The sequence below is a fragment of the Canis lupus genome, chromosome X (genome assembly GCF_011100685.1).
Source record: "Canis lupus familiaris isolate Mischka breed German Shepherd chromosome X, alternate assembly UU_Cfam_GSD_1.0, whole genome shotgun sequence".
NCBI lineage: Eukaryota > Metazoa > Chordata > Mammalia > Carnivora > Canidae > Canis > Canis lupus.
In genome coordinates, this window is record NC_049260.1 from 19,994,868 (window position 1) to 20,011,404 (window position 16,537).

Sequence of the window (16,537 nt, forward strand, 5' to 3'; positions counted from 1 at the left end):
ACCATCCCAATAGTTAATTTTAACTCACCTATCCCACCTCTGCCCACAAGGAGCTTGAAACCTGCAGGAATTCAACAGAGGGAACACACTACGTGCTCTTTCATTCCACTTCCCTGTTCATTTTCTTGGTCTCTTGCTCCTCAACCTACCTGAAGCCAGAGCAACCATGAGTTGGTACTGGGAGCTGCAGTGATGGGTACGTGGAAGCTCACCATATCATTTTATTTTGGCATATATTTGTGATTGGCTGTCTATATCCATTTGCACAGTGAAGTTCCTGATATTCCCACGGCCCTGTGACACACCTTGCCTCATGCCAACCTTTGTCTTGTGCCAGAGTCCTGCCTGGCCCTCGGCCTACCCTTGCTCCTTTCCTGCTTCACTCCCATAGCCGCAGGCAGCAAAGGGTGTGCGAGTTAATTGTTAAATTCAGTTCAACAAGTTCCTCATTAGGGACAAATTACCTGAGTTTGAAATCTGCTAATTTTCCAATCAGAGTGAGTGTTTGCACTTGTGATTTGGAAATAATTACCATATGGTAAAAGCAAAACCTAGGTGGGGATTACAGTAAAGGTGAGGGAGGACAGGAGCTTATTTTGGCATCTTCCCCGGTAACTCGAGTTAGCATATGCAGATTAGTTGAGGTGCCTCTGGGGTTTGGATGGGAAAGCTCACCTGTAGCACTGTTTTGCAAAGGCTGTTTACTTCTTGTGCTAATACTCCTGGAAGGTGACCTTGGCCTTAAAGGGAGATCTGTGTGGCCTTTATAGGCCTGAATTGCTTCTGGAAAGAGGAGAGGCTTGAATTTAGCTGTTTCGTCTACAAATACCTCTGTGCTTTTGCTTTAATTTGTCATCAGTCTAAAGCTTCTGCCTGAGTTACAAATGAAAACACTTCCTTGGGGGTGGAAGTGGGGAGTCTCCATGTCTTTTGGGTGATCTTGCAATGGATGGATTCAGGAAAAGCTCATGTGAAATCATTTGAAGAAATGTGGGATAAGAATGTGAAGTGTGGAAATCTGAGTAACTTTCAGTCGATTTCTCCCAGTCCCAATTACTACTGTATTACTAGTTCGGCACCCTTGGAAAGCCATGGGAAAGAATAGTCAGGGTTTTGGGGAATTGACAAGCCACTGCAGAAAAACCCCTGAGACTTTGCTTTTGAAATTTGGAGGCCAGAAGAGCTTGTCTCCCATGAGAAGGCAGTGTCCCCCTTCCTTCCTGGTAACTGGTGTTGTACAAGTTGTCAGGTTTCGCTTTATACCTCAGCTGACAGGAAACTCACAGCCAAATCTGAAACCGAAACCACCATGTTTACATTTATGGTTAGCACTTCAGCATACCTTGCTCTTTTGAAATGTTTGATTTCTCTTTTAGTAGTTCTTTTTTTAAAGATTTTATTTATTCATGAGAATACACAGAGAGGAGAGAGAGAGAGGCAGAGGCACAGGCAGAGGGAGAGGGAGAAGCAGGCTCCATGCAGGGAGCCTGAAGTGGGACTTGATCCCTGGTCTCCCGGATCACACCCTGGGCTGCTAAACCGCTGAGCCACCAGGGCTGTCCCCCCCCTTTTTTTAAAGATTTTAGTTCTTTTTACTTGTCTTTTGTCATAGACTACTTCAAATCTTTTGTCAAAAGAAACCGGCAACAAATGCCTCTGCACAGTTGTAAACAAATCTATAAATAGTAGCTTCTATTTGTTTCTATACATTGCCTCTAATATTTTTTTTAAAGATTTTTTTATTTATTCATGAGAGACACACACAGAGAGAGGCAGAGACATAGGCAGGAGGAGAAGCAGGCTCCCTGCAGGGAGCCCAGTGTGGGACTTGATCCCCAGACCCTCCCCCATCACGCCCTGAAGGCAGTCGCTCAACCACTGAGCCACCCAGGTGTCCCACATTGCCTCTAATCTTAATAACCTTGCCCATTAGGTATTATGATCTTCTGAGGACTGAAGAAACTGAGGATCACATAGGACTGGCCTGAGGCAATAAAGGTATTAAGTCGGCATCATTGGTATTTTCTGTGTCCTTTCCACATCCATGCCTGTGTCTGGGTACAGGTTGCTGATGTGTTGACCGGTCTCAACTCAGTGGTGGACTGCATACATGAAACTTGTTTTTTCCAATCACTGCTTTCAACCCTGTGGCACCACGCCTCCTTTCCCCTTCTTTCATGACCCCTTGGGCATATCTCGTAATTGTCAGGGTTACCTTGGTTGGTAAAGCTGATCAATCCCAAGTGCAGTTTTAATATTATTATCCTCTGGTCTTTGGGGCAGAGAGAGGAGGGAGACAGAGGACTTCTGGGAGACAGTCCTCCTCTGGCTCTAAAGCTCTCTGATCAGGGGATCCCTGGATGGCTCAGCGTCTGCCTTCAGCCCAGGGCGTGGTCCTGGAGTCCCGGGGTCGTCCCATCCCACATCAGGCTCCCTGCATGGAGCCTGCTTCTGTCTCTGCCCCTGTCTCTCTCTGTATGTTTCTCATAAATAAATGAAATTAAAAAAAAATTAAAGCTCTCTGATCTAGAGAGGTGCCCTGCAGGGTGGCGGGGTCTGCGCGCTGGGGGCTGTTCTGTCTCTCCTCTGGGCTCCTCCTCTGGGGCCTCCGTCAGCGAAGGGCAGCTGTGCCTGCTGACTCTCACGCCCTTCTCCCGGTTCTGTCTCCCATCTCCTGGGCACCTCCTAAGGAAGCCTTGTGCTCCTCCCTGTGCAGCCTTGGGAACTGCCTACGTCCTTTTTCCAGCTCTGCGGGCTGGGAGCCACGTTCCCATTTTCTTTCCAGGTACAGGACGCCTCGGTACTTTTTGAGCTTCTCGCGCTCAGGTATCTCTTGACCACAAGGGGGCACCAGACTCCAGGTTCACGGACTGCACACCCCGGAGCTATTTGTTCAGCCCGGGCAAGAATTTCCAAAGCGACCTCTCCCACGGTGGGCCCGCGGGTCTGTGCGGCTCAGCGAGGTTCCAGGCAGGAAACGGGGGGCCAACTTTCCTGTCGCACAGACCTTCCCGCTGTCCTCGAGCAGCTCCCTCAGGGTGCCCCCCCTTACACGTCTGTGGGTTTGGGGGAGCAGGAGGGCACCGCAGTGTCTCCTCTCCCCGCTCCCATTCTGCCCCAAGAGCAAGCAGCCTCCGGCCCGGGAACGCTCAGTTCCCCTCCCTCCCACTGCCGTCCCGTCGTGGCGACACAGCACGGTGGTGGTAGGCCGAAGGGGACAGTGAGCTGTGCCAGGGCCGGTTGTGCCATTTCTCTCAGTCCTTTTCTCTGAGCGGCTGCGGCTGCCGGATTGCCAAGTTGGAGCCCTTCTTCGGGGTGTGGGAGCCTCGGACGCTTCGGTGTCCGGCCGGGGGCTTGGGCAGCGCGGGGCCCGCGGGAAGAGCACCTGCGCGCCGTCGCCCGCACCCACGGCCGGGTCCCCTCCTTCTTTCCTCGTCTCCTCCGAACCTCTCTGGCTCTGCCCGCCCAGTTTCCAAAGGGAAAGGGCCGAGGTCTACAGCCGGTGGGACAGTTTTCCCGAAGGACGGTTCGGGGTGAGTTTTCGGCAGAGTTTAAGACTTGATTGACAAGTCAGCGGCGGAGGCGCGGGCAGCTCGGGAAGCTTTCGCCCCCCACCCCTATTATCGCTCTGGGGGGGATTCTTCGATTCTGGGGGGAAAAGTGCTGTTCCCTCGGAGGTGCAAAGTGGTGTGCAAAAATAGCTTCAACCCAAATCCCCTCCCGCCCCGCCCCCACCCAGCAGGCTTGCTCTCGGCTGTAAGCAGCTCTTCACGAAGCCTTGGAGCTTCTGTGCCAGAGGTGGAGGGGGAAGGGGAGATCTTAACTCTTATCTGGGGCTGTGCATCTTTTTCTTACTCTGAGAGACCAGAGTTATTCTGAAAGTATTATTATTTTTTGGCGCTGTTTGGAGAGTGTGGCGTTTGAAGGTGAGATTATGGAGGCCTATGGTTATCAGCAATGATGACGTCTAGGGTAAAACCATGGCAGTGGCCGCCTGTAGTAGCTAGTGAACACAATCATTGGAAGAGGGCCAGACTATTGGAAGACTCATCTATCTATAAGGACACTGAAATCATAGGGAATTCTTATGGTATAGTGATGAATCAGGCCCTAGAATCTTCAGAGCATGCAGGGAAGTTGACTTCCCACCATGTGGAGGGAGAATGGTTGGTGTTAGGGGTCAATTAGATCAACATATCCCTTGATGCTGGTTGTAGGACACTTCTTCAATGTCATCTTTTAAATATTGAGAGCATGCTTACATTGAAAGGCCTTTTGCGGGATCCCTGGGTGGCGCAGCGGTTTGGCGCCTGCCTTTGGCCCAGGGCGCGGTCCTGGAGACTCGGGATCGAGTCCCACGTCGGGCTCCCGGTGCATGGAGCCTGCTTCTCCCTCTGCCTGTGTCTCTGCCTCTCTCTCTCTCTCACTGTGTGCCTATCATAAATAAATAAAAGTTTAAAAAAAAAAAAAGAAAGGCCTTTTGCTTGATACTTTGGATGAGGAGTAAGGCACATTCTCCATCTAAGTGGGATTGAAGCTTATCCAGGGAAAGTAGTTTGTAACTACGTGAGGTGATAGATGGGAACTAAACATTGCGGTTATCATTTCACAATATATACATATGTCAAATTATTGTGTTGTACACCTAGAATGAATACAATGTCATATGTCAATCATATCTCAATAAAGCTGGAAAAAATAAAATCTACTCAGAGACAAGGGAAATACACACGAGTATAAATCAAGGCGACTATGGCAAGTATCATTTAAGATAAATCTTTCCGAAGGAATTGGGGAAGAACTCACAAAGGAGGTGACCTTTGGGTAGATCCTGGCTTGGATTTTGATAGGTTGAGATGACTATGGGAAGAGGTGTTCTTAGCAGAGGAACACTGGAGGATGATGTATGCAGAGGGGGAGCTGTCTGTATAGTATGTATAGTATGGTGTATGTGCAGAGGGGAAGTGAAGGATAAGCCTGGAATGATCGATTGCCTCCATATCCTGGATCTTCTCTTAGTAATTTAAATGAAACAAAGAGTCCACTGTTTGAATAAAGAATCCAAGGGAGGACAGATTTATAACACTTTCATGCCTGAAGGGAGAGAGAAATTCCAAAGCTCTTCCACTTAACAAAGATATCTGACAGATAAATTTGTCACTTTATGGGAAACAGGATTGATGATTTAAGTATTTTTATTAGCAGAGTGACACATTATTAAATAAGATGACCATAGCTGCAGACCTTTAGGTGTTATAGGTTCTATTTTGTAAGACATAGCAACAAACACTGATATCCAGGTATCTTAAGGGATACGTTTCCTTACAAATAACACTTTAAAGGACACTTTCATAGTAACAGAAAACAAAACAGGATCATGGCCTTTCACTCAAACCTCCATACTGGCCAGGAGAATGGGCCAGATATTTGAGTAAATGTTCCCAGTTGTAATTTCGTGACATGATTCTGGCTTTGTGCCACACAATAAGTGTCTGCTTCTCTGCACCTGTAGGAAAGGAACATTTTCTCTTTATCTTTCTGAGATTTTTCACCAGCAGTTGGGCTGACAGTTTTAAGATTAAGCATTAAAATTCCAAGAAGCTTAAATCTTAGAATAGGAAAAAGAAAAAGGTTATCGAGTAGGTGAACAAATTAAATATGAAATCGATAACATTAGGGTGAACCATGTGAAATTGTTGATATTTGACCATTTTCGCCCAATTAAAATGGCAGAGTTTCATATGGTTCAATCTAGTACCTACAGTTTCAGTCTTGAATGCCAGATGAAAAATGCGAAGTTAATTCGGTTAATACTGAGGAGCTGCCACTGGAGGAAAGTGCTGTGATTGGAGCTACCGTTTAGCACAGTTGGTCTGGTAGGAATGTGAAGGAGGGATTGGACTGGGAGAGACTGGATTAAATGTTACTTTAATACCCATCATACTTGAAATATACCCCTAGATCTGCATCCATAGTACAAATTGATGGAGAAGCTAAATTAGCTTCTAATTAACCTTCTAAGTTAAAGATTGAGAGTTTAAATGTCTCCGCAGTGATGGGCTACAATAGGTGGCCTGTAAAAATGGGTTTTTATGCTCCAGTAGAATCAAGTCTTGGCAAACTGTTCTATCAGCTTGATTAAAAGAAACACTTTTAATGTGTTTAAAATGCCTGGGTGGCTCAGCGGTTGGGCATCTGCCTTCAGCTCAGCGCATGATCCTGGAGTCCCGGGAATGAGTCCCACGTCGGGCTCCCTGCATGGAGCCTGCTTCTTCCTCTGCCTGTGTCTCTGCCTCTCTCTCTGTGTCTCTCATGAATAAATAAATAAAATCTTTAAAATAAAAATAAAAGAAACACTCGTCTGCCTACATCAAGCGGGAAAGGAGGCATCTTCAAATCTGTGGCTTTCCATGCTTGCCTTCCTATCATACAGCTCCCACAAAGCCTGCTGAGACACCCTTTCTCGAATCCTTTTGAGAAACAGGTTTATATCCACAGATAATACTGTGAATGGCAGTTGCAATTTTTAATACTTTTTTGAGGACAAGGCAGACTGACAAAGGAATAAAATCCCGTGGGAATAAAATCATAGGGCTTTTTGGGCAAGCCTGCAAGTCACAGAATAAGCTCAATAGCCGGGAATACTCTTACTTCGTTATTTCTCAAACTTTGGTGTGCATCCAGGATCACTGGGGGCCTTGTTAAAACACAATTGGCTGAGCCCCACCCTCTGAATTTCTGATTGAGTAGATCTGGGTGGATGAGGCCTGAGAATATGCGTCTCTAACAAGTTCCCAGCTGAGGCTGATGCTTTTTCTGGTCTTGAGACCACACTTTGAGAATATACTGCTGTACTCTCCGAGGAAAGGTCTGAATATGCCTGTGAGAAGGGGGCGCTACTTCTGAAGAAAGAGAAGCATGAAAGGTTAAAAAAGAAAAAAAGAAGGATAGAATACTCAGGTAACTGACGTCATTCAGGTTGGTCTGCATGAGTGAGCCCTGAGAATTAGCATTTCTAAAAAGTTCTCAGATACTGCTGCTGCTTCTAGGCCAGGGACCACCTGCACTCTGAAAACCACTGTCTGTGTGCCTATTACATGCAGTCCTCCAGGGTGAGTGCCCTATTTCCAAATTGACATCTGAACTATTTTTGGAGACCCTTCAAAAATTGGGTTTCTCTGGGCAGAATGCCAATTGTTTCCCAGTGTCAAGACCTTTATCTTAGTGAAATGGGTATAAAAACAGCGGAGGACCCTGTGGGAGTGGGGAGGAGGCAGGAGAGCAGTTTCATCACCTAATATTCTCTTGCTAGAGACCCACGGGTTCCCAGGTCGCCAGATCTCCAAAGCTAAATATATATCCATGTTGAATATCTTAAGCAATAGAGAAAACAGGAAAATATCAAAGGGGATGGTCAAGATACAATGTTATTAAGATTTTTTTTTTTTAAATCTGCTGGCTGTTTGCTACACTAAAACCTTCTGAAAGAGCAAAACTATGATCATTACTCTTTGACCTGGACATTCTTGGGAACAGGAGAGCCTGGGTTTTACAAGAATCAACCTGCCTTCTGGAACACAATTCACTTCATAAAAATACCATGTGTGTTTTCTTTGCTATTCCTGGGGCGGGGGGGAGTACCAGTTTCAGAATCTCTTCCTCTAGTTAAAAATGATGTTATCAGATATCTGCTTAATCAGTAACTGTAAAATACTATGTTATTATATCAAGAATGAGCTTGGAGACCTCAAAATGCCAAAGATAGTTATGGCAGAGAGTGAGGGCCAGAATGAATGGAGATATAAAAGCACCTCTATTTGTTCACATTTTGAAATTATAGGGTTTTGGGGAAAATATTATCCAGTCTTCCTGAGAACTGGCAGGATTCTAGTTGCTATACCTTCTTTGATGTGTTTTTGAAGCAAAGCTTAAATATAGTCATAAAGAAAGACTCTGGATCTTAATTTTTTTCAATTCCCATGATGACTTTAATGTGGTAGTCATTCATTGAGGTGATTAAGGGATTGAGTAATTAAAGGGGTAGAGTTTGCCTTAAAATCACTAGCATGACCCACAGATAGCATTTCTCCCTGTTATGTCCCAGTACCTAGGACCATGCTCCAAGTACAGAATTATCCTTGACTAAATTAGGCTCTCTGGACTACTGCTTCCCATTTCCCATCAGAACCTGTCTATGGAAGATGGATTCAGTTGCAGAAAATTAAGTATGAGTGTATGAATGATAGTACAAGTTTGTCTTTTTAGTCATCAGCTATATTGATTTTCTCAGCCATTATCTCTCTGAAAACTGTCTTTAGAAAAAGAACATCAGCCAGGTGCCCTTTCTGGCCAGTATAAGGTCAAATTTGCTTCCTTTGGTCATGGATAGAGAGCCTTTTAATCAAACTTTTCATTGGAGGAGTCAAGGTCAATGTCACTGAGAATCTGTAAAGTAGGTTTGCCAGATTAAGCAAATAAGAATACAGCACCCCCAATTAAATTTGAATTTCAGGTAAACAATAAATTTGTATTTTAGCTATGTCCCATATGCAGCTATTCAAATTTAAATTAATTAAAATTAAATAAAATGTAAAATGCAATTCCCTAGTTGCACTGGCCATGTTGTCAAATGCTACATGTGGCTGGTGGTTACTGTATTGGACAGTGAAGATTAGTGCACATTACAGAACATTTCCATCACCAGAGAAAGTTCTGTGGGACAGTACTGCTCAGAGTGAGCCAGGAAGAGATGTTCTTGGAGCTAGGTCCCTCAGCAGATGGTTTCGATCAGCAGGCTCTTGACATCCCATCTCTTTCTCCTTCACCGACGAAAATGCAGATGATCTCCAAAGACCACAGAGAAAGGGACAGTCCAACCTTGTGCCCATTTGTGGGGCTGATCACTCAGTCTCTGGGCAGAACCAGTTAAGTTCTCTGCCTAGCATTGCTCCTGAGAAAAACAGATCCTTCCTATTTGTGTGGGGCTTTGCAGATAATGGGGCACTTCTAAGTCCACATGGGATTTTATCCTCGAAGTAACTCTGGGTGGTAAACAGGCCCCTGAAAGACATGGGAACAGGAAAGTGAAACTGGTGCCAGAAGGAGTCGCCTCATGCTGTGGTACAGGATTTCACATTTGAGCAGGCACCAGAATTCCCCGGAGGGCTTCTCAAGATGCAAATTGGTGGGCCCTGCCCCCAAGTTCCTGGTTCAGTAGGTCTGGGCTAGGGCCCATGAATTTTGATTTCTCAGGAGTCCCGGGGTTCAAAATGCCAGTCCAGGGACCACGCTTTGAAAACTACTGCTATTGTGCCATGGTCCTATCCCAGCCTACTGATACAATGAGTTAGGGCTTTTTGTTTTCTCTGACCCGGTGGACTCCTTACCCTATTAGGACCATTTGACCAGCTGTGTCTGTTCACTGATTTGTATCATTATCACTTTTATCCTTTGTGCAGCTTTTATCCATCTGCTGGTTTGATAGTAAATCAGAGTGGAGGCATCAGCGGAGTCGAAGCTGACATTCTCTCCCTGACTCTGCATCGGACTGTGGTGTGCCCGGATTGTGATCTGGCCAAGCTCACTGGGTAGATATTTGAAGTTTTCATTTACCTATACACAAACTAAGCATCAGAAAGGAAAAAAAGGGATCCCTGGGTGGCGCAGCGGTTTAGCGCCTGCCTTTGGCCCAGGGCACAATCCTGGAGACCCGGGATCGAATCCCATGTCGGGCTCCCGGTGCATGGAGCCTGCTTCTCCCTCTGCCTGTGACTCTGCCTCTCTCTCTCTCTGTGTGTGACTATCATAAATAAATAAAAATTTTTTAAAAAGCCAAAAAAAAGAAAGGAAAAAAAAAGGCAATAACTTGCCCAGGGTCACAGACCTAGTGAGAGGTGGAACCAGGATATGAATCTGAGATTTCCAACTTCAGTTTTGGTACCAACAGATGCCCAGAGGTTTGTGAGAGTGTTCTGAGGTTTGGGATTTTTTTCAAATGGTAATGGAGTCTGTTATAATTTCAACTGTAAAGGCCTTAGATGTGGATTAGGTGTTCTCTGCAGTTTGTGGAGATTAGCTGGACCTGTTCGGGCATCAGCCCCTTGGTTGCTTTATCACCCTGCTGACTGCTTCGCATTAGGGTGGTGGTTTTCACCATTTTATGGCTTCCAACTATTTTTATTTTTTTTTTTTTAAGATTTTATTTACGAGAGAGAGAGAGAGAGAGAGAGAGAGAGAGAGAGAGCACTAGCAGGGAGGAGGGGCAGAAGGAGAGGGAGAAGCAGATTCCCTGCTGGGCAGAGAGCCAGATTCTGGGCTCATCCTAGGACCCTGAGATCAAGACCTGAGGCCCAAGGCAGATGCTCAACCAACTGAGCCATCCAGGTGCCCTGCTTTCAACTATTTTTATTCCCTTGTTTAACTTGTCCTCACAATGGATTATTGGTTAGAGAGAGGAGGCATCAAGAATATGAGTTAGAATAGAATGAGCTACTGAATAGTACACTTAAAAATGGTTCAGATGGTTAAAAAGAAGAGAATGATCTATTTATGAGGGACATAAAAATGATAATTCTCTATTTTGACCTCAGATCTATAAGTTATATTCATATTATCATTTCTTAATATATCAGGGTATCTCTAGTTCTTCTAAACAAAAGTGAAAAGGAGAAATTTTTATCCAGTTTGGCTTTTCCTTTATTGGGAATAAAATTATTCAAACCCACAGTGTGTTATTTCTGGAGAAGTACTTGCAAATAGCAGCCAGAAAGTGCTCGTGTCTCCTCTTTTAGAAACAAACCATGAAAATTATAATAATAAAGTAATTGATTTTTTTAAGTGCAAAATTCAAGAATTCCAAATACCAGGTCATGGAAGCTGTTCGGAAGGCGGTAACACATAGTTAAATTTCAGTCTAGATATTAATACACATTTGGGCCCAAACACAATATTGATGTGTCATTTTGAATTCGTAGCTAAGCCATGCTCTTTCTTGCATACTGAATTTAAAATAACTTAAGCAGCATTGCACCACTTGTTAAGTGTGGAAGAGTCAAACTTTGTCCTTGTATATTATGAATATTATTAAAGAATATATTAAAATAGAAATTATAAAACAGTCTTTTTTTTAAAGATTTTATTTATTCATGAGAGAGAGAGAGAGAGAGAGAGACAGGCAGAGACACAGGCAGAGGGAAAAGCAGGCTCCAAGCAGGGCACCCAATGTGGGACTTGATCCCAGGTCTCCAGGATCACGCCCTGGGCTGAAGGCGGTGCTAAACTGCTGAGCCACCGGGGCTGCCCTATAATACAGTCTTTAATAGTGTACTAATCTAGGGGGGCCTGAGTGGCTCAGTCAGTTAAGCATCTGCCTTCAGCTTAAATCATGATCTCTGGGTCCTGGGATTGAGCCCCAGGTCAGGCTCCCTGCTCAGTGGGGAGCCTGCTTCTTCCTCTGCCTCTGCTCCTCCCCCAGTTTGTGCTAGCTCTCTCTCTGTCAAATAAAGAAAATCTTGAAAAAATACATTTAAAAAATAGTGTACTGATCTAGGTTTATTTTTTAAAAGTTGCTTCTTCTTATATATCATGGTAAAGTAACAATGATTTAGCATTTTCATGGAGGCTGATGAGATGACAGATTACTATGAATGCACTTTATAAGGATCGAGACCCATAAGTGTGGGGGGACTTCTATGTAGAGAGTAGGTTGGTGTGTGTCTGACTGTGTTTTCTGTTAGTTGGGGCTTTTGTGCTAACATTTCTAGTACAAGTAATAGAAATCTAAATCAAGCCAGGTTAAGCAAAAAGAGGGGCTTATTGGCCCAGTAAACTGACATGTTCTCAAGGGCTCTAAGACATCCACTGTATCAGAAGGCTCTCTGTCCTCTCAGCTCTGCGTCTTTGTGTTGGTCTCTTTCTCCCCTAGATATTCTTCTGTGTAATTGGGGGAGTGGGCAAAACTCACATCATGCCGGCAGAGAAAAGACAGCGTCTCTCTTCTGTCCATGGACAAACAGATGATAGGAAGGAAACAGAGTAACAAGAGGAGGATACAATTCCGGGAAGAATCCCATTTAACTCTACTTGCTTCATGTCCCCACCTCCAGTGACTGGGGAGGTGGGCTGTTAGGACTGGCCAGGCCTTGATGACATGCCACCTTGTGGGGCGCTGGTGGGCTAGAGCCCATCACACAGTGGGAGAGAGGCAGCTTCCAGCATGAAGGGGCTGTGGAAGGCTGAAGGCAGGCTGAGGTGCTAGACAGAGACTGGCTACAGACAGTGGCTCTGGTATGTGTGGAGTCCGGATGCCTTCAAAGTCTCCAGACACCTTGGATGTCTGGGGGAAAACAGCTTGCGCTCCTGAGCTGGACATTCCCCATTTTCCCCTCCGGATCTCCTGGGGAGAATGGCTGCTTTCTGGTTGGGTCCAGTCAGCACAGACACCAGCAAGAGATTGGAGGCAGAAAGTGAGAGGTATTGGGGTATTCCGCCCCCCAACCCTGGCTTGCTTCCTGCCCAACTGGCTTGGCTACCAGCCAGCAGCCCTCTCCCTGAGCTACAGCTTCTTCCAGTTTTGGGTGACTTGCTCTGTCCCTTGCCCCTTGGGGCCTAGGAGGAGGCAACTTGCCTCGGGTGTGTCCCTACGCCTTGTGGATTGCCTAAATTTAACCCTGCCCTCCTGTTGGACTCAGGCTCTTCATTAGACTCCCCTCAGTTCCACTTCTAAGGGCACCGTCTCTTTCCTGCAGGACCCCGCCCTTCCTCTGCACCAGCACACTTCTGGTCCTCCCGGATCCTCTCTCGCAAATATTTCTGAAACATTCCTGCTGAAAGCTTACGTATTCATCCAGGTCCACCCTGCTCAGGACTGTCACCTCAGCTGCCCTTTGGCGGCCAAGGTTCATGGTCTTTGGATTTTTGCTCCCTGTGGCAGCAATGGATGCAAGCTCCTGCTTTTTTTCTCCAAAGACAAACTCATAATATTTAACACATTCACTGAAGGTGTAGGGGTAACCCAAAGAAATAAGGTAGAAGAGGAAAAGAAAAGAGTGTGAAACTCTCCCTAGAGTGTTGTGTGGTGCTTTTAGGAAGCACTCTCTGGGACCTGGGGCCCTACATGAGTCTCTTTCCCTGGGCCAGTTTGCCACCTGGCCTGTGACTTTGTACCTCCCACCTTCACCCTGGGAGTAGGCCTGATTAGCATAAGTGAGTTCTTTTGAGGCACAGTGGAGATGGTGTATTGGCAGGAACTGACCACTCAAGGTTTAAGGAATTTAACTGATTTTAAGAGAGGGGTGGACCCATGGCTGCTGCTGTTGAGTTCCTCCCTAGAGGCAGAGAGAATGTAGACTAGACGGTTAAAGACTGTCAGCTGTGTAAGTCAGAGGAAAATGCATTTAAAATACAAAAAAGGAGATCCCCGGGTGGTTTAGCGGTTTAGCGCCTGCCATTGGCTCAGGGCATGATCCTGGAGTTCCGGGATGATCTATGCAGTCCCTGCATGGAGCCTGCTTCTCCCTCTGCCTGTGTCTCTGCCTCTCTCTCTCTCTGTGTGTGTCTCTCATGAATAAATAAATTAATAAAATCTTAAAAAAATAAAATACAAAAAAAAGGGGGGAGAGGGGGCACTTTGGTGGCACAGCCGGTTAAGTGTCTGACTCTTGATTTTAGCTCAGGTCATGATTTCAGGGTTGTGGGATTGAGCACAGAATCTGCTTAAGACTCCTCCTCCATCTCCACTTCATGCTCTCTCTCAAATAAGTAAATCTTTTAAAAATATAAAATATGAAAAAAATTTTCTGGATCTGTCGCCCTGGAGATGCATGCAGATGGGGCCCAAGACCCGCATTTTGTTTTTAACCAGATATGTCTACAGTGAGAGTGAAAAAGTGTGTTGTGTAATTTTGTGTTAACTCTTCCATTTCCATGTCCTTTGTGGGCCAGGAACTCGGGCAGGTGGGTGCTGGCAAACAAGATGGGATATGCTTGGATGTGTTTGATACAGATAATGTTTCCGCACATGAAGAAGCAAGGCTGCAGCCCACAGAACTCAGGTGTGGCAATATTCCCTGGAAGCCAGAGGGGTCAGGAAAGAGCTTCCCTCACTGCATCCTCCAGCCTGCATCCCAGGCAGCAAATTAGGTCCTGCAAATTAGGGCCGACATGAATGGGATTTGAGTAGCAATGTGTAGGAGTCTATAGAAGCTGGCAAAAGAGAAATAATATTATTTAGTCTTCAAGAGAAAAATCAGCTATGCTAGCCTCTGAAGTAGCACTCACTCTCCAGTAAGGATTTTCTGCAGTGATGGACATGTTCTCTGTCTGTGCTATTCCATTCTGGTAGTCACTAGCCACAAGTGGCTGTTGAGCACTCGACATGTGGCTACTGAAAAGTGGGACTGAGGAAATGAAATTTTAATTTAATTAAATTTAAATTTAAATAGCCACATGTGGCTACAAGCTACCAACTTAGACAACACAGCAAAGTATGCAAAATGTATCTTGATTTAGGGCAGAGGACTAGGGGATTGACACAGGCTTGGGTTTTGCTCATAGTCTTGAAGTTAAGCCAGTGTACACACAATGTGGTTGTATAGTATTCAAGTGTTGGACAGCCTACTGGTTGTGGTGTGTGATGGTGAAGGACCAGGAGGAGGAAGAGAAAGTCTGGGGCTGTAGCCTGAACAGGTGGTTGAAGAAAGTGGACTGAGGACTAGGCAGGAGGAAATTAGTGAATAGCATGATTCACGATATAAAGGTACATAGAAGGGCTTGCCCCAGTCTAGGGGGAAGCTGCAAGTATATGACAAATTGGTCCCACCCTCAAGGGGCTTACCACCTTCGGGGTTGAGACCAGACCTATCCATATAAAGCGCATGGTGAGCAAGAAAGGTCAAAGTTATGCCAAGCAAATAAACACATAAATAAATACAGCGTGATCAGAAAAGGGAGAGATCCAGGTCAGCCACAGATATTAGAACCAGACTTTCTGGAAGGATTGCTGGTTGTGTGACCTTGGGCAAGTCACTTTCCACCTCTGTGCTCACTTTCCTCATCATGAAGTGGAAATGATAAGGGTGCCAATATCACAGGGTTGCTGTGAGAATTAAATGCTGTAACAGTCATGAAGTGCTTAGAACAATGTTTGGGATGCAGTAAGTGCTAATTAAGTCTTAGCTATTACTAGAGGGGACAAGAAATGGCAGAGGATGGAGAAGGGCATCAACTTTCACGACCTGCAAGTATGCAGGCATGTTCTTTAAATATCACTGAAACCACTTGTGAACAATTTGATACTGAGCAGAAATGTTATTTATGTTGTAATTAGCTATTTTTAAGTTCACTTGCATAGCAAAAGTCAGGGGGAGAAAAGTAAAATAGATTTCCGATAAATGTCCCCAGAAGTAGACCCTGAGACCATGATTCAGGTATAAGTGGTTTTTTGAGGACGAGCTCCCAGGGGCACTGGGAAGGGCATGGCAGAAGCAGGCCAGGGAAGGACAAGAAGCCAAGCAATGGGTGATCCTTTTTTTAAAAAAATGTATTTCCAGTATAGTTAACACACAGTGTTATATTTAATTTGAGGTGTACAATATAGTGATTCACCAGTTCTATACATTACTCAGTGCTCATCATGGTAAGCACCCTTAATTCCCATCACCTATTTCACCCATCCTCTCCACCTCCCCTCTGACAACCATCAGTTTGTTTTGTATAGTTAAGGGTCTATTTTTTTGTCTCTTTTTTGTTTTGTTTCTTAAATTCCACATATGAGTGAAATCATGTGGTATTTGTCTTTCTCTGACTTATTTCACTTAGCATTATATTCTCTAGCTCCATCTGTGTCATTGGGAATGGCAAGATTTCCTTATTTTTTATGGCTGAGTAATATTCTATTGTATATATACACCACATCTTCTTTGTTCATCTATTGATGGACACTTGGGCTGTTTCCATAATTTGGCTGTCGTAATAATAATGCAACAAACATAGGAGTGCATATCTCTTCGAATTAGTGTTTTCATGTTCTTTGCATAAGTTCCCAGTAATTACTGGTCATATGGTAATTCCATTTTTATTTTCTGAGGAAGCACCATACTGTTTTCCACAGTGACTGCACCAGTTTGCACTCCCACCAACAGGGCAAGAGAGTTGCTTTTTTTCCACATCCTCACCAACACTTGTTGTTTCTTGTATTCTTGATTTTAGCCATTCTGACAGGTGTGAGGTCATATCTCATTGTGGTTTTGATTTGAATTTCCCTGATGATGAATGATATTGAGCATCTTTTCATGTGTTTGTTGGCCATTTGTATGTCTTTTTTTGAGAAATGTCTGCTCATGTCTTCTGCCCATTTTTAAATTGGATTGGTTTTTTGTGTTGAGTTATATAAGTTCTTTATATATTTTGGATACTAACCCTTTATTGGATATGTCATTTACAAATCTCTTCTCCCATTCAGTATGTTGTCATTTAGTTTTGTTAGTTTCCTTTGCTATGCAGAAGCTTCTTATTTTGTCCCAATAGTTTATTTTTGCTT

The 16,537-nt window shown here is 44.7% G+C and overlaps 1 long non-coding RNA gene across 1 annotated transcript in view; it reads left to right on the forward strand.

Moving 5' to 3' along the window:
* Positions 1–3,174: 3,174 nt before the first annotated feature.
* LOC119868414 overlaps positions 3,175–16,537 on the forward strand; it is a 73,418-nt gene continuing 60,055 nt past the window's right edge. The window contains exon 1 of the long non-coding RNA XR_005386194.1: positions 3,175–3,533. This is a non-coding gene — a long non-coding RNA (uncharacterized LOC119868414). The remainder of the gene's footprint in view (positions 3,534–16,537) is intronic.